This window comes from Acinonyx jubatus, chromosome D4 (assembly GCF_027475565.1).
Source record: "Acinonyx jubatus isolate Ajub_Pintada_27869175 chromosome D4, VMU_Ajub_asm_v1.0, whole genome shotgun sequence".
In the NCBI taxonomy this organism is placed as follows: domain Eukaryota; kingdom Metazoa; phylum Chordata; class Mammalia; order Carnivora; family Felidae; genus Acinonyx; species Acinonyx jubatus.
This window is the reverse complement of record NC_069391.1, coordinates 12,686,969-12,711,529: the sequence shown is the minus strand read 5'-3', so window position 1 is coordinate 12,711,529 and position 24,561 is coordinate 12,686,969. Positions and strand designations below refer to the sequence as shown.

The following is a 24,561-nucleotide window of genomic DNA, read 5'->3' as shown; positions in this document are numbered from 1 at the left end:
CTCTGCACTTTTTTCCTTAAGATTAGGAGATCAGGTTTGGCCTGGCCATGAATAAAATCTTGCCTTGCTTCTATTCAGCGTCTGGTGTTTTTTTTTGTTTTTTTGTTTTTTTTTTTGATAGCACCCTGTTTCATTAATAATGATGTCAAGTACATTTCATGTGTTCATTTGCCATCCACAAGTCTCCTTTGGTTAAGAGTCGGTCAAATAGTTTGCCCATTTTTAAAGCTTAAAAAAAAATAGTTACAAACAGAGAGGGCAGGAGGCAAACCATAAGAGACTCCTAAATGCAGAGAACAAATTGAGGGTTGATGGGAGGGTGGGGGAAAGGGGAAAATGGGTGATGGGCCTTGAGGGTGGCACTTGCTGGGATGAGAATTGGGTGTTGTATGTAAGTGATGAACCATGGGAATCTACCCCAAAAACCAAGAGCACACTTTACACACTGTATGTTAGCCAATTTGACAATAAATTATATTTTAAAAAATAAAAATAAATTCCAGTTTAATTCTAATATTAGTTTCAGGTGTACAATATAGTGATTCAAAACTTCTATACAACACCTGGTGTTCATTACAACAAGTGCACTCATTAATTTCCATCCCATATTTAACCCATCTCCCCACTCACCTCTCCTCTTGTCACCATCAGATTGGTTTTTATAATTAAAAATCTGTTTCTTGCTTTGACTCGCTCTCATTTTTTCCTTTGCTTTTTTGTTTTGTTTCTTAAATTCTACATATGAGTGAAATCATATGGTATTTGTCTTTCTCTGTCTGACTTATTTCATTTAGCATTATACTCTCTAGCTCCATCCATGTCACTGCAAATGGCAAGATTTCCTTCTTTTTTATGGCTCAATAATATTCCATTGATAGAGCAATCTGGCTGTAGATCCATACCTTAAGTCTGTATTCTGTCAGGCATGCTCTGGAGGGTCAGTATCCTGGGGGAAGATGCCCTGTGTGTCCTATTTACTCTTGTATCTCCAATTAGTAGCACAGTGCTAGGAACATGGTAGGTTAAAAATAAATAAGAATAATTTTGCTCTGGTTTTCACTGAAAGGAATCATGTTGGGCATTGAGGGTGTCTCATGCTTTGGCAACACTAGGGAATGATAGAAATCCGTGCATTTATTATTTTTTTTTCAGGAGAAAATAAGAAATGATAATGGTGGCCATTATCAACTTCCAAAGTCTCTGACATTTCCCTATCCCCTTAGTCCCAGTAGACAGAAAAGCAGCATGTAGAGGGAGAACAAGAGCAGCATGTTCTTCCTCCTGGGCTCCCCAATAAGGCTGGAGCAACAGGATGTGTTCTTCACCCTGTTCCTGGGCTTGTGCCTGACCATAGGGCTGGGGATCCTGCTTATCATCCTGCTTGTCAGGCTGGACTCTCACCTCTACATTCTCATGTACTTCTTCCTCAGCCACTTGGCCCTCACGGATGTCTCTTTTTCATCTGACACCATCCCTGAAATGTTGATAAATATGCATACTTGAGATCAACCCATCCTTTATTCAGGGTGGGTAACACAGATGTATTTCTTTTCATATTTTTTTGGTTGTATTGGTAATCTCCCTGGAGTGATGGCATATGACAGGTATGTGGCCATCTGCCATCTATACTACACCACCATCATATGAGAAAACCTGTATGTCTCATTAGTGATTGTGTCCTGGTTACTCTCATGTAGCAGTGCATTGTCCCACAATATCACTATCCCTCATTTCTTTCATGATCTTGCTGCTCTGCTCAAGTTGTCCTGCTCTGACACCTCCATCAATGAGTTGGTCATCTTCACTTCCCAGTGGGGGTTGCTGGAAATCATCATACCACTGACTGGCATCCTGGTATGTTATGTCTGCATTGGAGTCTTCATCCTAAGGGTTCCCTCAGGTTTACCAAGGGGATCTGTAAAGCCTTGTGCACTTGTGGCTCCCACCTCTCTGTGGTATTTCTATTTTGCAGGACAATTATGGCTCTGTGCATGTTTCCTAGGATCAAACAACTCCATTGAGAAAGACATAATTGCTTCAGTGATGTACACAGTGGTCACCCCAATGCTGAACCCCTTCATCTACAGCCTGAGGAACAGGGACATGAAAGGGACTCTGGGGGGACTTTTTAAGAGGGAGATCTTTTTCTCCAAGTGACAATCACCTTACCTCAGTTCTTAGTTCACCAAATGGCACTGTCAGAGATTCTTCCTTGGAATACTGTGCAGAGGACCATCCTTGTTGCTGGCACCCTCTCCACTTCCCTTTTTCCAGGTTACGGGCTTTTACAGTTCTTCCTGTTTGTTCTCCCTAAACCCAATGAGTTAATTTAACCTCCAGGCCAGACACATCAAGTGATATTTGCTGTAACCATCTGCATTCTGTGAACCAAACTTCTGTTCACTTTATTTTATACCTCTTTAGGTTTTCTTAAGCTCAGGCATTTGGCACATACAGAAACACCCTTATCTCAATTGTCTTCAAAGCACCAAACTTTTTTAAATCAGGAGAGGGAATTTTCCTTAACAATTGCCTCTTATTCATGAATAGACCAAAAAAAAAAAAAAAAAAATCCTTGCTTTCCTCTTTAAGGAAAAAGGCATTTGATTGCAAATTTATTTGCTATTTGGATCTGTTAGGCAGTTTTATTAGCTGTATCTTCTCATTCTTTACAATTCTGATGCCTATGTTGAAGAATTTTGGAGATGTCAAATGTGATGTAGTTTGGAAACATCAAGATTTATGTGGACCTCATGAAAATGTACCAACATTTGTGAACCTTAATGGTGTAGATAATTAGAACACCTTTAAAATGGCTGTATAAAATTAATGATAATCCATATTTTAGCAATCTGCTCCTTAGTTTCACTTTCAATTCTTAAAATATTTTTTTCTAGAGTTATAAAATTTAAATTTAACTCCAAGTATGAAGATAAGGACATTCAGAATGCTGGCTTACCAATTGGAGTAGCTGACTAACTAAATGCTTCATATGTTTTCCCCAAATCTAAATACAATACAAAACTTTTGGCAGGTGATTCTAATGTGCAGTGGAGGTTGAGAACACTTGGATTAAGTGAGTTGGAGCAAGCATGTAACTGAATCAAGAAGTCCACTGGAATAAACTGGGAGTTTAAGGCATAGTGGCTTTTCATTGGCTGAATTATGACAGTCTCTCATTGGCTGGGCTGTTGCTAGGGTAGGAGAGCAACTTTCTTCTCCTGGTGGGCCTACTAAAGTGGTGTATCTACTTGCAAGACTTGCAAGGAACTCTCTCTTCCTATTGGGGTCTGCAATTGATGACCAGGGGTAGGACGTGACAGCTCCCCCTTCTAGCCTCTAGATTTCATTTTAAATGAAATTTCCTTTTACCAATTTTCACTGAACCAACTCTGCTAACACCTAGATTTTGGATTTTTAGCATCTACAAATGTGAGAATAAATTTCTGTTGTTTTTTTAAAAAAGATGCATATCCTGAAAATAAACATCTACACCAAATGCTGGGAATGTTATAGGTAATTGATATGGTATAACACAGGAGGAAAATCCTGCCAACATTTCCAACACAATGAAAGAACCTCTTGTCCTTGGAGGTGATGTAGATAATGAAACATGGACCAAATATAAAGAATCATCCCTTCATAACACATTGGAATAGAGCAGATGTCACTCTGATCTCCCATCCTTTAGATTGTGACTGCGTGGAAAAACCTCATTCTTCCAAAGGAATATGTTCTGAAAAATGAAGATAGAGAAAAATAGTCTTTCCATGTTAAATTTTGCTGTGAAATATGCTTGTGTGTAAAGTCTTCCTTGCTGTGAAGATTGTTCAATTAAGATAATGAAAGGTCTCAATGGAAATACTTCTGTTGTCCAAGGGGACTCCTGTTAATTTCTTATTTCTTTGCTTTCACTTACAGTTTTATTGGGATGTAATTGACATACAGTTTTAAATGTTCAACTTAATGTATTATGATGTATATACATGAAGCCATCACCACAATCAAGACCACAAACATCTCCATCACTCTCAAAAGACACCCTCATATGCTTTTCTAAGCCTGCCCTCCTTCTCCATTTTTCAATATGTTTTTTTTTTTTGAGAAGGGGGTGCAGAGAGAGAGGGAGACACAGAATCTGAAGCAGACTCCAGGCTCTGAGCTGTCAGCACAGAGTCTGACATGGGGCTGGAACCCACAAACTTTGAGATCATGACCTGAGCCAAAGTTGGACACTTAACTGACTGAGCCACCCAGGTACCTTTCCTTATTCTTAATAATAGTAGTGGGTATCTTTTCTCTTTTTTTCCCCTTGATCCATCTGGTTTATCAATTTTATCATTTTTCTCAAATAACCAACTTTAGTTTTACTGCTATTACATATTATTTTTCTGTGTTTCATTTCACTATTCTCTGCTTTTCTCTTTATTGCTTCTTACTTTATTTTCTATATTTCCCTACTTTGAGTTTAATTTGCTCTTGTCTTTCTAGTTTCTTAAGGTGAAATTTTAGGTGACAGATGTGAGACCTTTATTCTTTTCTAATATAGGCATTTAGTGCTATCGATTTCCCTCTAAGCATTCCTATTTGTTTATCTTACAAATTTTGATATGTTCTGTTCTCATTTTGAAAGTATTAACTGAAAGTGTTTTCTAAAAATCCTTTAATTTTTTCTTGACCTATGACTTGTCTCTCTATCTACTTTTATTTATACTTTTTCAAGTTTTTATTTAAATTCCTACTAGTTAACATACAGTGTAATATTAGTTTCAGGTATAGAATTTAGTGATTCAACACTTAGATACAACACCTGGTGCTCACTGCAACAAGTGCACTCCTTAATAGCCATGACCTGTTTAACCCATCCTCCTGCCCACCTCCCCTCTGGTAACCATCTGTTTGTTCTCTCTAGTTAAGAGTCTATTTCCTAGTTTGCCTCCCTTCTCCCCCACCCCCCACCATGTACATTTGTTTTGCTTCTTAAATTGCACACAGGAGTGAAATCATATGGTATTTGTCTTTCTCTGACTGACTTATTTCACTTAGCATAATACTCTCTAGTTCCACCCATGTCATTGTAAATGGCAAGATTTCATTCTTTTTGATGGCTGAGTAATATTCCACTGTATCTATACACCACATCTTTACACATTCATCAGTCAATGGACATTTGGGCTGTTTCCATAATTTGGCTAGTGTTGATAATGCTGCTATAAACATCAGGGTGCATACATCCCTTTGAATTAGTATTTTTGTATCCTTTGGGTAAATAACATTAGTGTAATTTCTGGGGTCATAGGGTAGTTCTATTAACTTTTTGAGGAACTGCCACACTTTTGCAGAGTGGTTCTGCCAGTTTGCCTTCCCAACAATAGCATAAGAGTGTTCCTCTTTCTCCATATCCCTGCCAACACCTCTTGTTTCTTGTGTTGTTAATTTTAGCCATTCTGACAGGTGTGAGGTGATATCTCATTGTGGTTTTGATTTGTATTTTCTTGATGGTGAGAGATGTTGAGCATCTTTTCATGTGTCTGTTGGCCATCTTGATGTCTTCTTTGGAAAAATGTCTGTTCATGTCTTCTGCCCATTTCTTAACTAGAATATTTGATTTATGGGTGTTGAGTTTGATAAGTTCTTTATAGATTTTGGATACTAACCCCTTATTAGATAGGTCATTTCCAAATATCTTCTCCCATTCCATAGGTTGCCTTTTAGTTTTGTTGATTGTTTCCTTCACTGTGCAGAAGATGTTTATTTTGTGGAAGTCCCAATAGTTTATTTTTGCTTTTGTTTCTCTTGCCTCAGGAGACATATCCAGTAAGAAGTTACTACAGCTGATGTCAACAATGTTACTGCCTTTGTTCTTCTCTAGGATTTTACAATTTCCTGTCTCACATTTAGGTCTTTCATCAATTTTTAATTTATTTTTGTGTATGGTATAAGAAAGTGGTCTAGTTTCATTGTTTTGCATGTTGTTGTCTAGTTTTCCCAACACCATTTGTCGAAGAGACTATCTTTTCTTCATTGGATATTTTTTCCTGCTTTGTTGAAGAATAATTCACCTATAGCTGTGGGTTAATTTCTGGGTTTTCTATTCTGCTTTATTGATCAATGTGTCTATTTTTGTGCCAGTACCATACTGTCTTGATCACAACAGCTTTGTAATATAACTTGAACTCCAGAATTGTGATGGATCTATGGCTTTTTTAGAAGTGTGTTATTTAGTTTTTAAATATTTAGAGATTTTTTTTCCGATGTCCTTTACTGATTCTTAAATTATTTCCATATTTGTCAGATAGCATACTTGGTATGATTTGAATCCTTTAAACTTCATGAAACTTGTTTAATGGTCCTGCATATGGTCCATCTCAATAAATATTCCATATGTACTTGAGAAGAATGTGTACTTTGCTATTGCTGAGTAGAATATTTTCTAAGGCCATTAGGACAATCTGGTTGATAGTGTTGTTCAAGTCATCTCATTCTTCTCTACTTGTGTACTGATTATTAAGAGAGGAGTGTTGAAATCTTCACTTAGATGTTTAGGAAAGATGGTGGCATAGGGGGACGCTGGGCTCACCTCAGCCTGCTGATCCCTTAGATTCCACCCACATATGCCTAAAATATCCAGAAAACCTCCAGAAGCAGAAAGGACTCTCTGGAGCCAAGCATAGACGAGAGGCCCATGGAAGAGGATAGGAAGGGCAGAGAGGCAGTGCATGCTACACAGACTGGAGGGAGGGAGTTGGGGTGGTGGAGGGGCAGCCCGCCCAGCAAGGTAGAGCCCCTGAGTCTGGCTTGCAAAAGCAGAGGGGCCTGACCCTGTGAGTTCTGACAGCCAGCGGGACTTAACACCTGGAATGTTATAAGTCAACAGCTCTGCTTGGAGAGCGGGGAGGGCGACAGGACACCAGGAGGGAGAGTTGTTGAACCCCAGAAGACAGAGCTTAGCTCGACAGGGAACAAAGGCACTGGCAACCACCATCTGCCTCTCCCATCCCCAAGGCATAATCCCAAAGAGAACCAGTTCCCATCACCGAACTTGCTTGCACTGCACAAACACCCAATGCTGTACTTCTGTGGATCCATCCCTCTGACGGGTCTGCCTGCCTCCCTCCCCATGCTGCAGGGCCCCTCCCACAGGGGACCACTTATGGCAGAGTGAGCTAAGCCTGCCCCTCCTGCCCCTGTGCACCTTGGATACCCACCTCAGCTAATATGCCCTTGGCCAGATCCCATCGAAGTAGCACCACAAGCCTGGCAGTGTGCAAGTAGCCCAGATAGGGGCCACACCACTCCACAGTGAGTCCTGCCCCTGGGAGAGGGGAAGATAAGGTACACACCAGTCTGACTGTGGCCCCAGCGGTGGGCTAGGGGCAGACATCAGGTCTGACTGCAGCCCCATCCACCAACACAAGTTTCTCCAGACAGCACAGGGAAGTGCCCTGCAGTTTGGAGCTACCACAGGGACTACCCAAAATGAAGAAATGGAAGAATTCTCCTGAAAAGAAACTCCAGGAAGTAGCAACAACTAACGAATTGATCAAAAATGATTTAAGCCATATAATGGGTCAAGAATTTAGAATAGTAGTCATAAAATTAATCACTGGGCTTGAAAAAAGCATAGAGGATAGCAGAGAATCTATTCCTACAGAGATCAAGGGACTAAGAAGTAGTCATGAGGAGCTAAATGCTATAAATGAGGTGCAAAATAAAAGGGAGGCGGCCATAGCTTGGATTGAAGAGGCAGAGGAGAGAATAGGTGAATTAGAAGATAAAATTATGGAAAAAAAGGAAGCTGAGAAAAAGAGATAAAATATCCAGGAGTATGAGGAGAGAATTAGAGAACCAAGTGATGCAATCAAATGGAACAATATCCATATCATAGGAATTCCAGAAGAGGAAGAGAGAGAGAAAGGGGCAGAAGGAGTACTTGAACAAATCATAGCTGAGAACTTCCCTGATCTGGGGAGGGAAAAAAGCATTGAAACCCAAGAGGCACAGAGAACTCTCTTCAGATATAACTTGAATTGATCTTCTACATGACATCATCATGAAACTGGCAAAATACAAGGATAAAGAGAAAATTCTGAAAGTAGCTAGGGATCAACGCGCTCTAACATATAAAGAGAGAACGATAGGACTAGTGATGGATCTATCTACTGAAACTTGGCAGGCCAGAAAGGAATGGCAGGAAATCTTCAATGTGATAAACAGAAAAAAATATGCATCCAAGAATCCTTTATCCAGCAGGTCTGTCATTCAGAATAGAAGGAGAGATAAAGGTTTTCCCATACAAACAAAAACTAGAGGAATTCATCACCACTAAACCAGCCCTACAAGAGGTCCTAAGGGGATTCTGTGAGTGAAATGTTGCAAGGACCACAAAGTACCAGAGACATCACTACAAGCATGAAACCTACAGACATCACAATGACTCTAAACCCCTATCTTTCTATAGTAACACTGAATGTAAATGGACTAAATGCTTCAACCAAAAGACATAGGGTATCAGAATGGATAAAAAAACAAGACCCATCTATTTGCTGTCTACAAGAGGCTCATTTTAGACCTGAGGACACCTTCAGATTGAAAGTGAGGGGATGGAGAACTATCTATCATGCTACTGGAAGTCAAAAGAAAGCTGGAGTAGCCATACTTATATCAGACAAACTAGACTTTCAATTAAAGGTTGTAACAAGAGATGAAGAAGGGCATTATTTAATAATTGCAGGGTCTATCCATCAGGAAGAGCTAACAATTATAAATGTCTATGTGCCAAATAGGGGAGCCCCAAATACATAAAACAATTACTCACAGACATAAGCAACCTTATTGATAAGAATGTGGTAATTGCAGGGGACTTTCATACCCCACTTAAAGCAATGGATGGATCATCTAGACACAGGATCAATAAAGAAACAAGGGCCCTGAATGATACATTGGATCAGATAGACTTGACAGATGTACTTAGAACTCTGCATCCAAAAGCAACAGAATATGCTTTCTTCTCGAGTGCACATGGAACATTCTCCAAGATAGATCACATACTGGGTCACAAAACAGCCCTTCATAAGTATATAAGAATTGAGATCATACCATGCACACTTTCAGACCACAATGCTATGAAACTTGAAATCAACCACAGGAAAAAGTCTGGAAAACCTCCAAAAGCATGGAGGTTAAAGAACACCCTATTAAAGAATTAATGGGTCAACCAGGCAATTAGAGAAGAAATTTAAAAATATATGGAAACAAATGAAGATGAAAATACAACAATCCAAATGCTTTGGGAGGCAGCGAAGGCAGGCCTGAGAGGAAAATACATTGCAATCCAGGCCTATCTCAAGAAACAGGAAAAATCCCAAATACAAAATCTGACAGCACACCTAAAGGAAATAGAAGCAGAAGAGCAAAGACATCCCAAACACAGCAGAAGAAGAGAAATAATAAAGATCAGAGCAGAAATAAACAATATAGAATCTAAAAAAACTGGAAGAGCAGATCAATGAAACCAAGAGTTGGTTTTTTGAAAAATAAACAAAATTGATAAGCCTCTAGCCAGGTTTCTCAAAAAGAAAAGGGAGATGACCCATATAGATAGAATCATGAATGAAAACGGAATTATTGCAACCAATACCTAAGAAATACAAGCAATTATCAGGGAATACTATGAAAAATTATATACCAACAAACTGGACAACCTGGAAGAAATGGACAAATTTCTAAGCACCCACCCACTACCAAAACTCAAACAGGAAGAAATAGAAAACTTGAATAGACCCATAACCAGCGAGGAAATTGAATCAGTTATCAAAAATCTCCCAACAAATAAGAGTCCAGGACCAGATGGCTTCACTGGGGAATTCTACCAGACATTTAAAGCAGAGATAATACCTATCCTTCTCAAGCTATTCCAAAAAATAGAAAGGGAAGGAAAACTTCCAGACTCATTCTATGAAGCCAGCATTACTTTGATTTCCAAATCAGACAGAGACCCATCAAAAAAGAGAACTACAGGCCAATATCCCTGATGAATATGGATGCAAAAATTCTCAACAAGATACTAGCAAATCGAAATCAACAGCATATCAAAAGAATTATTCACCATAATCAAGTGGGATTCATTCCTGGGCTGCAGTGCTGGTTCAACTTTCACAAATAATTCAACGTGATACATCACAGTAATAAAAGAAAAGAACCATATGATCCTGTCAATCGATGCAGAAAAAGCATTTGACAAAATTCAGCATCTTTCTTAATAAAAACCCTCGAGAAAGTCGGGATAGAAGGAACATACTTAAACATCATCAAAGCCATTTATGAAAAGCCCACAGCTAATATCATCCTCAATGGGGAAAAACTGAGAGCTTTCCCCCTGATAATCAGGAACATGACAGGGATGTCCACTCTCACCGCTGTTGTTTAACATAGTGTTGGAAGCTCTAGCATCAGCAATCAGACAACAAAAGGAAACCAAAGGCATCAAAATTGGCAAAGATGAAGTCAAGCTTTCACTTTTTGAAGATGACTTGACATTATACAGGGAAAACCTGATGGACTCCACCAAAAGTCTTCTAGAACTGATACATGAATTCAGCAAAGTCTCAGGATACAAAATCAATGTACAGAAATCAGTTACATTCTCATACACTAATAATGAAGCAACAGAAAGACAAATAAAGAAAATGATCCCATTCGCAACTGCACCAAGAAGCATAAAATACCTAGGAATAAACCTAACCAAAGATGTAAAAGATCTATATGCTGGAAACTATAGAAAGCTTATGAAGGAAATTGAAGAGGATATAAAGAAATGGAAAAACATTCCATGTTCATGTATTGTAAGAATAAATATTGTTAAAATGTCAATACTATCAAAGCTATCTACACATTCAATGCAATCCCAATCAAAATTGCACCAGCATTCTTCTTGAAGCTAGAACAAGCAAACCTAAATTTGTATGAAACCACAAAAGACCATGAATAGCCAAAGTAATTTTGAAGAAGACCAAAGCAGGAGGCATCACAATCCCAGACTTTAGCCTCTACTACAAAGCTGTAATCATCAAGACAGCATGGTATTGGCACAAAAACAGACCCAGAGACCAATGGAATAGAATAGAGACTCCAGAATTGGACCCACAAAAGTATGGCCAACTCATCTTTGACAAAGCAAGAAAGAATATCCCATGGAAAAAAGACAGTCTCTTTAACCAATGGTGCTGGGAGAACTGGACAGCAACATGCAGAAGGATGAAGATAGACCACTGTGTTACACTATTCACAAAAATAAAGTCAAAATGGATAGAGGACTTGAATGTGAGACAGGAAACCATCAAAACCCTAGAGGAGAAAGCAGGAAAAAACCTTTCTGACCTCAGCCGCAGCAATTTCTTGACACATCTCCAAAGGCAAGGGAATTAAAAGCAAAAATGAACTATTGGGACCTCATCAAGATAAAAGGCTTCTCAACTGCAAAGGAAACAATTAACAAACCAAAAGGCAACCGACGGAATGGGAAAAGATATTTGCAAATGACATATCGAACAAAGGCTAGTATCCAAAATCTATGAAGAGCTCACCAAACTCCACACCCGAAAAACAAATAACCCAATGAAGAAATGGGCAGAAAGCATGAATAGACACTTCTCTAAAGAAGACATCTGGATGGCCAACAGGCACATGAAAAGATGCTCAACGTCGCCCCTCATCAGGGAAATACAAATCAAAACCACACTCAGATATCACCTCATGTCTGTCAGAGTGGCGAAAATGAACAAATAGGAGATTATAGATGCTGGAGAGCATGTGGAGAAATGGGAACCTTCTTGCACTGTTGGGGGGAATGCAAACTGGTGCAGCCACTCTGGAAAAGAGTGTGGAGGTTCCTCAAAAAATTAAAAACAGATCTACCCTATCACCCAGCAATAGCACTGCTAGGAATTTATCCAAGGGATACAGGAGTGCTGATGCATAGGGGCACTTGTACCCCAATGTATATAGCAGCACTTTCAACAATAGCCAAATTATGGAAAGAACCTAAATGTCCATCAACTGATGAATGGATAAAGAAATTGTGGTTTATATACACAATGGAATACTACGTGGCAATGACAAAGAATGAAATATGGCCTTTTGTAGCAACATGGATGGAACTGGAGAGTGTTATGCTAAGTGAAATTAGTCATACAGAGAAAGACAGATACCATATATTTTCACTCTTATGTGGATCCTGAGAAACTTAACAGAAGACTATGGGGGAGGGGAAGGGAAAAAAAAGAGGTTAGAGAAGGAGGGAGCCAAAACATAAGAGACTCTTAAAAACTGAGAACTGAGGGTTGATGGGGGGTTGGAGGGAGGGGAGGGTGGGTGATGGCTATTGAGGAGGGCACTTGTTGGGATGAGCACTGGGTGTTGTATGGAAACCAATTTGACGATAAAGTTCATATTTTAAAAAAAGTTATTTTCACTAGTAAAAACTTCAAAGTTAACAGTTTTTTTCTTTTAGTAGTTTTAAGGATGTTGATTCATTGACTTGTGGTTTGAAATACTTTCAATGAGAAATTTGTTGTTTTTCTTGACCTTCTTCAAAATGTATTTTTTCCTGAGTCTGCTCTCAAGATTTTCTTTTTATCACTGGTTTTTAAGTAATTTGATTATGATGTGCTTCATCATAGCTTTTCACATTTTTTAGAAAACCACTTTTTTGAGGTATGATTGTCATACAAAAAACTGTACATATTTCATGTGTACAAATTGTTGAGGTAAGTATACAATCATGAAATCATCACCACAATCTATGCCATAAACATATCTACCCTAAACAAAATATTATCAAAGTGAATTCAACAATGCATTAAATGGATGATACACCATGATTGAAGTGGGATTTATTACAGGGAAACAAGAATGAGACAACACCTGCAAATCAATCAATGGGACACACGACATTAATAAAATAGGGGCTAAATATCATATGATCATCTCAATAGATGCGGAAAAAGCATTTGACAAAATTCAACATTCATTTGTGATAAAAATTCTCAATAAAGTGGGTATAGAGAAAATGTACCTCAACATAATAAAGGCAATATTTATAAGCCTACAGCTAACATCATACACAATTGTAAAAAGATGAAAGCTTTTCCTTTAGGACTAGGAACAAGACAAAGATGTCCACTCTCACCACTTTTATGGTATTGAAAGTCCCAGCCAGAGCAATCAGGCAAAGGTAAAGACATTCAGACTGAAAGGGAAAAAATAAAACTGTCACTATTTGCAGATGGCATGATATTATATATAAAAACCCTAAAGACTCCACCAAATTATTGAACTATTATCTCCATTATTAGAACTAATAAATGAATTCAGTAAGGTTGCAAGATATAAAATCAATATACAAAAAATATGTTGTGTTTCTGTACACTAAAACAAATGATCAAAAAGAGAACATTTTTTAAAATCCCCTTTACAATTGCATCAAAAAGGACAAAAGTCCTAGGAATAAATTTAAGCAAGAAGGTGAAAGGCTTGTACACTAAAAACTATGACACTGATGAAAGAAATTTAAGAAGACACAAATAAATGGAAAGATAGTTCATGCTCATGGATTGGAAGAATCAATATTGTTAAAATGTCCATACTAGCCAAGGCAATAAATAGATTCAATGCAGTTCCAATGGCATTTTTCACAGAACTAGAACAAAGAATCCTAAAATTTGTATGGAATCACAAAAGACCTTGAATAGCCAACACAATCTTGAGAAAGAAGAACAAACCTGGAAGCATGACACCTCCCAATTTCAAACTATGTTACAAAGCTATTGTTGGCATAAAAACAGACACATAGGTCAATGGAATAGAATAGAGAGCCTGGAAACTAACCCAGGCAAATATGGTCAGTTGGTTTATGGCAAAGGAGCCAAGAATAAACAATGGGAAAAGGACAGTCTTTTTAGTAAACAGTGTTGGGAAAACCAGATAGCTACATGCAAAAGAGTGAAACTGGATCTCTATCTTATAGCATACACAAGAACTAACTCAAATAGATTCAAGACTTAAACATAAGATGTGAATCCATAAAACTCCTGGTGGTAAGCTCCTAGACATTGGTCTTGGTGGTGATCTTTTTTGGATCTGACACTAAAAGTGAAGAAACAAACACAAGAATACACAAGTAGGACCATATCAAACTAAAAAGCATGCGCACAGCAAAGGAGACCATCAACACATCAATAAGGCAACCTACTGAATGGGAGAACATATTTGCAAAGTGTACATCTGATAAGGTGTTAATATCCAAAAATATATTAAGAACTCATACAACCCAATAGCAAAAAAGCAAACAATCCAATTATAAAAAGGGCAGAAGACCTGAATGGATATTTTTTCTAAAGAAGATATTCAGGTGGTCGACAAGTTCATCATTAATCATCAGGAAAATGGAAATCAAAACCACACAAACACAGAGAGGGATGTATTTTATCAGATTATTTGATATGATGATTAATTAGGAAAAAAACCCATAGTTTTTCAGAGTCACTTTGAATCATATCTTTAATAGACTATAGTTCTAGTTACTAATTCAATTGGAATATATTTTTTCTTTCTGAAATCAAAAAATAAAGTATTGAATTAAAGAATAACTCACCTTTTGGTATGGCTATTGTCAAAAACACAAAGAATGACAAATATTGGATACAATGTGGACAAAAGGGGAACTCTTGTACAATGTTGGTGGGAATGTAAATTAGTGCAGCCACTATGGAAAACAGCAGAAAGGTTTCTCAAAAAGCTAAAAATAGAAATACCATATGATCCACCAATTCCACCTCTGGGTATTTATCCAAAGGAAACAACAGCATGAACTTGAAAAGATATCTGCACTCCTATGTTTATTGCAGCATTATTTACAGTTGCCAAGATGTAGAAGCAACCTAAGTGTCCACCAACGGATGAATGTACACACACACACACACACACACACACACACACACACACAATGGAAAATATATACATACAATGGAATATTATTCAGTCATAAAAGAAGGAAATTTTGCCATTTGTGACATGGATGGAATCTGAGGGTATTATGCTAAGTGCAATAAGTCAGACAAAGAAAGACAAATATTGTATGATCATATGTATACGTGTAACTCCCCCGCTCCCCAAATCCCCAAACCCTGAACTCATAGATAAAGAACAGACTGGTGTCTTGCCAGAGGTGGTGGGTGGGATGTTGGCAAAATGGGTGAAGGAATCAAAAGGTACAAACTTCCAGTTATAAAATAAATAAGTCCTGGGAATGTAACATACAGCATGGTGACATAGTTAATAACAATACTGTATTGCATATTTGAAAATTACTAAGACAGTTGATCTTAAATGTTCTCATAACTAGAAAAAATTATAATTATGTGTGGTGATGAATGTTAACTAGACCTAGTATGGTGATCTTTTTCAGTATATACAAATAACAATCATCATATTATACATCTGAAACTAACACAATGTTATGTCACTTATATCTCAATAAAACTTTTAAAGATAAAAAGGAAATATACAAATATAAGGAATAAAACAGGAAGCATTATTATAGATGCTCAAATATTGAAAGGATGGTAAGAGTTTCTTATGGACCACTTTGCACTAGGGCATTTGAAGATTTGGATCAAATAAAAAAAATCCTTGAGGATGCCATTTATTAAAACTGACAGAAAACATTGAAAATGGGAACACTGATATCTTAAGGGAATTAAGTTTATTATTAAAATGCTTTTCACAAAGAATCTCTAAGCCCAGATGGCTGCACTGGGAAAAATTTCCAAATATTTAAAGAGAAAATAACAATAGTGATAGTTTTTAATCGAAATAGAGCATACATCCCAACTTGTTTTATAAGCATAACATCACTTTGATACCAAACCTGGCAAAGGAAAAAAAGGAAAATTACAGACAAACCTCTCCCTTGAACATGGATGCAAATGTCATGAAAAAATATTAGAAAAAGAAATCTAGCGATACATAAAAAGAGTACTATAACATGATCGAGTGGGATGCATTCTAAATATGTAAGAATGATTAAACATTAGGGAAAATAATCAATGTAATTCACCACAAAAACACAAACTATTACAGTTATGTAATTATCTCGACAAATGCAAAAATGTGTTCAATATATTCAGCACCTGTTTGTAATAAAAACCCTTATAAAATAGAACCAAACTTGACAAAGAATATCTGTTTAAAAAAACTAAAGAAAACACCGTATTTCATGATAACATGAAATAGCTTAAGAAGCTTTCTTCCAAGATTTTTATGGGACAATAATTAATATTTTTCCTTCTATTTATTCCCAACCAAGGCCTTTGTATTAGCATAAGAAAACTGCTGGTGTCAGCATGTAATTCATATGTTAATATTACGATCCTTTACAACATGGTTTTGGTCTGATTCTCAGCCATGGCCACCTATGAATACATGAGATAAAGAGAAAAGTTTCTATTTATGGTGCCCTAGAGGCACCCTGATGCTTGTCCTTAAAGCTTTAGTTTTTTTGCTTGTTTTGTGTGTACTAATTCGACAGTCAGCATCAGCTATCCCACCCCATAAACATTGTGACTGTTGTTGTTGTCTTAGTGCCTCTGTACCATGGTCACTTGATCCTCTAATGCTTTCCCCTCCATCTCTATTCCATATCCAGCTGCAACCAGTGATAATTTGAACATTCAGAATGCTATTGTATCCCAAAGATTAGCAGTCTTCTATCGCCTCTCTTGTCATGAAAGTGATACATTGTTCTTCAAATATATGAGCAACTCCATCCCAGGTCCCAGGATTCTATTTAAAGAGTCTGCATCAAGGGCAAAGCCTGGTATCAATTACTTTATTAGGTAGAGTCCTGTCAGCAAATGATTAGACACTCAGATGATGAGAAGCAGTTACCATCCACAGTTCTGAACAAAATGGTGAACAAGCAAAAGCACTGTTACACATGCCATGAGTGTTCTAACTGAACAAGAGTCCCCTGGAATGAGCCAGTCATTTGTAGAAGAATGTAGGCGAATCGAGCTCTAGCCTGGCAGGGAGGAGGGAATCTTGATTTCAGGTTTCACATGGCTTAACCTAACAGGAAGCCAGAAGCCAGAAGTCAAAGAAAAAAAAAAAAACATAAGGTTGAAATAACACCAAGAAATAAGTGAAAGAACTCTAAAATTTATTGTGTTTGAAAAGTGTAGAAAATGGCCTTTAGAAACATATCAAAAAATTCAGAGAAAAGAAAAAAGAGGTCAGTCATCTTGGTAGCAGTATTATCTAGTTTAACATGAAAGGGGAAATCATCCAAAACAACTGAAATAAAGTGAAATGCTCAGAAGGAATTGTTCTAATCCACTGCTTAATTAGTATATGCTATAGAAAATTGATATGTTGAAACCTAGTCCCCAATGTGATGGTATTTGGGGGTGGAGACTTTGGGAGGTGATTAGGTCATAAGGTTGGGGCCCTCATGAATGGGGTTATACAAGTGATCCCAGACAGCACCCTTGCCCCTTCACCATGTGAAGACACAATGAGAAGACAGATGGTTGTCTGTGAAATAGGGAGAAAGCCCAAACTAGATACCCAATATGCCAACCTCCAGAACTATGAGAAATAAATTTCTGTTGCTCATAAGCCACCCAGTCTGTGATATTTTGTTATAGTATCCTGGAAGGACCAAGACAGACACCCTGTGAATTTCCCTCCAGATGCCCCTCAAGTATTCACTGACCTGCTAAAGGGCATCTTGGTTGCTTGTAAATTTTGGCAATTATGACTAAAGCTTCTGTAAACATCTGTTCAGGGTTTTGTGTGGATATAAGTTTTCAACTCATTTGAATAAAAAAAAGGAGTGTGATTGCAAGATCACATGATGGTAACAGTATGTTTAGTTTTATAAGAAACAGCGAAACTGTCTTCCAAAGTGGCTGTATCAGTTTGCACTCTCAGGAGCCATGAATGAGACTTCCTGTTGCTCCACAACCTTGTCAACATTTGGTGTTGTCAGTGTTGGATATTGGCTTAGTGTTTTTCCCCTCTTGTCTATAGGAAGGGAGCTGATATGCCAACTTCAGTGGTTATTGTATCCCTTCTATGTGTCCAGACATACATGCTAGACAACTGGGCAAAGAGAATAGTCAACTGAATGTTACTTTCTTTGGTATACCTACACATTTTTTGGGGTAGAGTAAATGAGCCCCATCATATCTGGGGGGAGATATATGTGTTTCAAGATTGATGATTCAGGAAGCTTCTGGACTGAGAGAGCCTTTAGCATGACCTTAGAAAATCATGCATTTTTGAGAGAGAGAGAGAGAGAGAGAGAGAGAGAGAGAGAGAGAGTATCTGAGGCAGCCATCTGAGCAATTACAGTGCTGGAGGCTATAACCATGAGTTGACATTGAGAATAATAGGGCAAAATGTAGATTTTGTATTATGAGTCAGTTTTCTGTAGATTTAATAAATTCTTTGCTGGAGTCTGAGGTTTCCTCTTCAGATAATAGAAGTTTAATAGAAATATTCCCATTCTAATCAACTATTTTTTAAATCAGGGGCACCTGGGTGGCTCAGTCCATTAAGCATCCGACTTTGGCTCATGATCTCACAGTTGGTGAGTTCGAGCCTGGCATCAGGCTCTGTACTCATGGCTCAGAGCATGGAGCCTGCTTTGGATTTTGTGTCTCCCTCTCTCTTCACTCCTCCCTTGCTCATGCTCTGTCTCTCAAAAATAAATGTTAACAAAAAGAAAACAATTAAAAAATTTTTAAATCATATCTCACCTTCCGGACACCTACTTTGACCACCCTATTTAAATCTGGATTGGAATACTTGGCTGGCTCAGCCAAAAGAGCATGACTCTTGATCTCAGGGTTGTGAGTTCAAGCCCCACAATGGGTGTAGAGATCATTAAACATAAATGAATGAATAAACTTAAATAAAAAATACATAAATCTGGACTACTTCATGTCTCTTCCTTGCTTTGTTTTACTCCATGACACTTTCCACCAGTTACCGTGTCATGGATTTTGCTGTTGTGTTTTTTGTGTGTTTGTTGTGTTGTGCATTGATTTTTTTGTTTTGGTTTTTGTTTGCTTCCTCTCCTTAAATTTAGGCTCTGCCAGATGACATATTTCTATTTTATTTATTGCTGTGCTCCATAGCCTAGATTGTCACTTTTATGAAATCTTTAATAAATATTTATCAAAAAAAGAACAAATGAATGATTGCATTGATTTAATAATTTCCTCACGCTCAAGTGCTCTGAGATTAAAAAATTATTGGTGATAAACCCTAATACATATGGACATTTACATGTACCAAGAGATATAAGAAGAACTCTAAATACATTGTTTCATGCAATCCTCACAACAAGCTCATGAGGAAGATACTATTCTAACCCCAATATCCCCACTTCAACATTGAAAGCCTGAATGTTATAGAACTGAATTAAACTGTTCAGGAGCTCACAGTAAATGGCCGTGTCCAAACTCAGTTCTAGGAGTCTCTTTGTCAAAACCCCATGGAGGTCCATCGTTCATTCTTCTACCTTCTGAGCGAGGCGCAGCCCCTGCCCCACAGAGCTTCTCCAGGTAATTAGGGGGTCTGTGAGCTTCAGAGAAGGCTTGCATAGAAGTCTTGCTCTGTGATATAGGGACAGACCATCACTGTGGATACTTACAATGCCCAGAATGATTTTGGCTCCTCCTGCCAAAGAGAACCACCAAACCAAACAGAAGGGAGCCTAGAGTGTCACCTACATCAGAGACATTGTCCCTAATACTCCAGGGGTTCAGCCCCCCTGGCCCCTGCACAGGTTTCTCCCCAAGAGGCTAAAGGAATTTTTTCAATTAACGTATGATGACTGTTTCTTTATTGAAGATCCTGGGTGTCTTTCCCCCTGTGTTTTATGTCTGCTGTAAAATAAAAACCTCTGCCCACTGTTCTGTTGCTAGTAAATAGACATGCAAGTCTGTGAAGGTCCTCAGACTAGAGAGGGTGCATCTTGTTCTTTGATCCCTGGGTCTCTTGGACCGAAAGAGAGGACTAAGGTAACAGCCCAGAACAGAAGATATTTGAGCTTACTGAGGGGACTGAAGGGGCCAGGATTCTGCCCCTGTAAATAGGTATGTATGTGAATATGAGACTAAGTGCATGTGTTCTGTGTATTTCTATACTTGTGTGTCACTGGCACACACAGAAAACTTCCACCTGGAATGTGCATTAATCAGGCAAGGCTAGAAATCTCCTTTGAGCAATGTGTGTACTTTAAAGATTACATCTGTTATCTGTGTATTTTTTGTGTGATTCTGTGTGTTGTGATTTGAATATCTGTGACTGTCTGGGAGTACCTATGTGTTTGCATCTCAATTATATGTTGTTTGTTAGTTCTTTGTATGATTCTGTGTATTGTGAGTGTTTTTCATATATGACTGTGTGTTTATTTATGAACTTTGTGTGAAATGTATTTGTACCTTGATTATTTACATCGAAGGCATGAATCTAGACATGTAGGAGAGAATAAAAAATCATCCAACAATATGTGTGTTGGAGTGTGTATGCGTGTGAAGGAGAGAGAGAGATTGACTATAGGTATAGAGGTGTCTTTATTATGAGTTTTACAAACTTGCACCCCTACTAAACTCACCCAGAAGGGATGAAAGAAAAGTGAGGGCTTACAACTTTAACAAAACAGTGTGTGTGTGTGTGTGTGTGTGTGCGCATGTGCATGCCTTTGAAAGGAACAGTTTAACTTTCTGGTGTTCCCTTTGATTCAGACCAGAACCCAGCAAAGCACTTTTAAATTGGATCTTCCTTAAGCCCCACTGGGTTCATCAGATTATGTGAGTTGAGTGTTCTGATAATGGACCCATAGCCCTAGATATTTCTCATTCCAGACTTTAGCATTGTCCATATTTAAATTTTGGGAGCAGGGTAGTCTGGGTAAGTGTTCAGGTTCTGGTGTCCTCAGAATCTGGTGGTTGCCACACAACAATTTTGCAACCTGACATTTGATCTGAGGCCAGCAGCCTTAAAAATAAATGAGGATAATAATAGCATTTGCAGGATATCATTTACAACAGTTTTATCCATTTCAGGCACATAGTGAGCACCCAGTAAACAGTAGCCTGCTGTGTAATTATTCCCCCAATGGAGGCTGACTGAACTGACTACATTCAGGTAACTCTAAGGCAGGAGAATATGTTGTGACAGTTGTAACAGCAAGCCTGTGCAAGGATCCTCTCTCAAACCTTAGGTTACAGCTTCACTGCTGAGTATAGGTCACAGTGATATTTATACACAGGTGAAGGTTCCCTTCCTACTGGCTTGCCCCTGATGTCTTGGCACCATTCCTGCATCAGGATTTCTGGCTCCCTCTGCAGGCCACCCCAGAGAAGCCAGAGGTCTTGACTCTAGTCCCACCCAGCAACTGTCAATAAGCAGCAAGTCCTCAGTAGGTGAGTAAGGTCACCTCCTTCCTCCCAATGTCCTAGTGTCCCTGAGAATCCCCCTGGCCTGGAATAAGAATCTACTACTAGACATGGAGCCCTGTGTGTTAATTCCAGTTTCCTTCTCCAGGAGTGTGGGTATTTGAACTCTATTGGCCACTGTCCCTCACAGCAATGGGAAGTGTCTGCCTGTAGTGACAAGAGCATCCAAAGACTTGCTTCTGAGATCAAGTGCCACCACCACATAGACTACAGAGTGTATGTGTAGAAGTGACTTCACTTCTCATGTTAGGAGGATGGAAGGAAAAAGTCACTGTGCTCTCTCCTTTTCAGACACAATAGATATTGATTGCGTACTATTGACAGTATGTGAAAGGCATTTGTAAGATGTAGGCTGTAGGAACATAGATGGCTGCAGGAATGAGTGATGGCAGACATCTGAGCTGGTGGTTGAGGTGCTCAGAACACAGAATTCCTCTTTCAAACACTGAAATGTGTCTCAAAGTGTCTCACTGAAATTTGAGCTCAAATTGAGCTCTTCTGCTCAATTACAGAAGGGGAGGGAGAGTATGTTCAATAGCAGCAGAAAATTAAAGAAATGAATAAAGAATGGTGACTCCAGCAGTTCCTGTCTGTGTGACCACGGGCTGGTTTCTTAACATTTCTTAGCTTTAGCACACGTGCACATTCACACACTACACTAGATGTAGCAATCACACATATATATGCAATATGTATGTGCAAAAATCCCTTTGTTTTGTCTGGCACATATTAGAATACTTGTTCAATAAGTTGCAGTTACATTAAGATCACTAATGGAAAATAGTCATGTCAATCAGGTCAATATTAATTCTAACAGGCATCACCAATCATAGCATCTACTAGCTCTCAGGCCCCAGGACAAATATTCAGATGCTTTACTACATGTGAATACTTAGATCTGAGCCAGTTCAATTTGCTGAAGATAGAAGCAGAGAAATGGACAAATATAGAGATGGGTGAAGTATAATTTATTTTTCTCAAATTAAATAAAATATGGCAAGCTAAATTCCATTGGGAAATTAACCCCAGGCTTTAGGAGGTGTGCCTGTGCAGTTTCCTTGGGAAGGTGAGAGCTCACACAGGTTAACACAACTTTTAGAGCAGCTACCTGTTTCTTGCTAGTGCCCACCTCACATTTCTGGTATATTGGGTTTCTAAAGATCAACCCAGGATTTATTTGGACACCTACCCTGGAATGAAGATGTCAGATGACATATCTGTGTGTTTACTATATGAAGAACTCTGTTCCAATATTCTAACTCTCACTGAGTCACTTAATTCTTCTGCAAACCTTATGTGTAGGCATGCTATACTTACCCTGCAGAGGTGCGAACTGAGGCTAAAAGAGAGTAAGCTGTGGAGACTAGCTAGAAAGGCATGGGGCCAGAACATACCAGAAGTCTAGTCACAGATACACTGCTCTGAACCTGTGCTTGAACAGGCTACTCTTTTTTAAAAAAAAATTTAATGTTTATTTATTTTTGAGAGAGAGAGAGAGAGACAGTGTGAGCAGTGGAGGGGGAGAGAGAGAGAGAGAGGGAGACACAGAATCTGAAGCAGGCTCCAGGCTCTGAGCTGTCACCACAGAGCCTGACTCGGGGCTCGAACTCATGAGCTGTGAGATCATGACCTGAGCCGAAGTTGGACACTCAACCAACTAAGCCACCCAGGTGCCCCTGGAACAGGCTACTCTTTAGAATGTGAGTTCTCTTTCTTTTTTCTCCAGGAAATAATATGGTGTCCAACACATTGTTAGATGAAGAAAGAAATTTCCCCTGGTTTACATTGTTGGGAATTTTCTTAGTCATTGGAGCTCTGATGGGAAGGGTGGGGATTCAGGCCATAGCATGTGGGAAATACCCTGAGGAATTCCTCAGTAGAAAGTAAATAACCCTGCTATGATTGCCTGCTATGATTGCCACTATTGCTACTTATCATCTGGAACATTCCCTGTATTCCTTCAATCTAAGCAGACAGAAAGCTGCATAAGGAGGGAGAACCAGAGCAGCAAGTCCGAGTTCCTTCTCCTTGGGCTCCCCATCCAGCCAGAGCAGCAGGCCATGTTCTCCACCCTGTTCCTGGGCATGTACCTGATCATGGTGCTGGGGAACCTGCTCATCATCCTGCTCATCAGGGTGGACTCTCGCCTCCACACCCCCATGTACTTCTTCCTCAGCCACTTGGCCTTCACTGATGTCTCCTTCTCATCTGTCACCATCCCCAAGATGCTGATAAACATGCATACTTGGGATCAGTCCATCCCCTATGCAAGCTGTGTAACACAGATATATTTTTTCCATATTTTTTGGCTGTATCGATAACCTTCTTCTTGCAGTGATGGCATATGACAGGTACATGGCCATTTGCCACCCTTCACACTACACCACCATCATGAGGGAGAAGCTGTGTATATTTATTCTGGCTGGATCCTGGTTCCCTCTCCTGTACAAGTGCCCTGTCCCACACCATCCTCCTGGCTCAACTGTCCTTTTGTGCTGACAACACCATTTCCCACTTCTTCTGTGACCTTGCTGCCCTGCTTACACTCTCCTGCTCAGACACTTCCCTCAATGAAGTTTTTATCTTCACTGTTGGGGGATTGGTCATTACCCTGTCATTTATTGGTGCTCTAGTCTCTTATGGTCGCATTGGGGCCACCATCCTGAGATTTCCCTCGATCAAGGGGATATATAAAGCTTTGGCCACCTGTGGCTCCCACCTCTCTGTGGTATTTCTGTTCTGTGGGACAATCATGGTACTGCACTTTTTCCCATCATCAAGCAACTCCAATGACAAAGACATAATTGCTTCAGTGATGTACATAGTGGTCACCCCCATGCTGAACCCCTTCATCTACAGCCTGAGGAACAGAGATATAAAAGGAGCCATGGGGCAACTTCTCAGAAAGGAAATCTTATTCTCCAAAGTGACAGTCCCCTATTCTTGTTCTTATGTCATCCACTGACCCACTGACCCAGAGATCTCCTCAAAAACTGTGTACTCAGGTGACCAATGTTACTTTTTGCTCCAT

The 24,561-nt window shown here is 39.0% G+C and overlaps 1 protein-coding gene and 1 pseudogene across 3 annotated transcripts in view; one reads left to right on the top strand and one right to left on the bottom strand.

Moving 5' to 3' along the window:
- LOC106965928 (olfactory receptor 1L8-like) overlaps positions 1-24,561 on the bottom strand; it is a 412,015-nt gene that overhangs the window by 39,123 nt on the left and 348,331 nt on the right. The window lies entirely within an intron of this gene.
- On the top strand, positions 1,246-24,561 carry LOC106965656 (olfactory receptor 1J4-like; annotated as a pseudogene).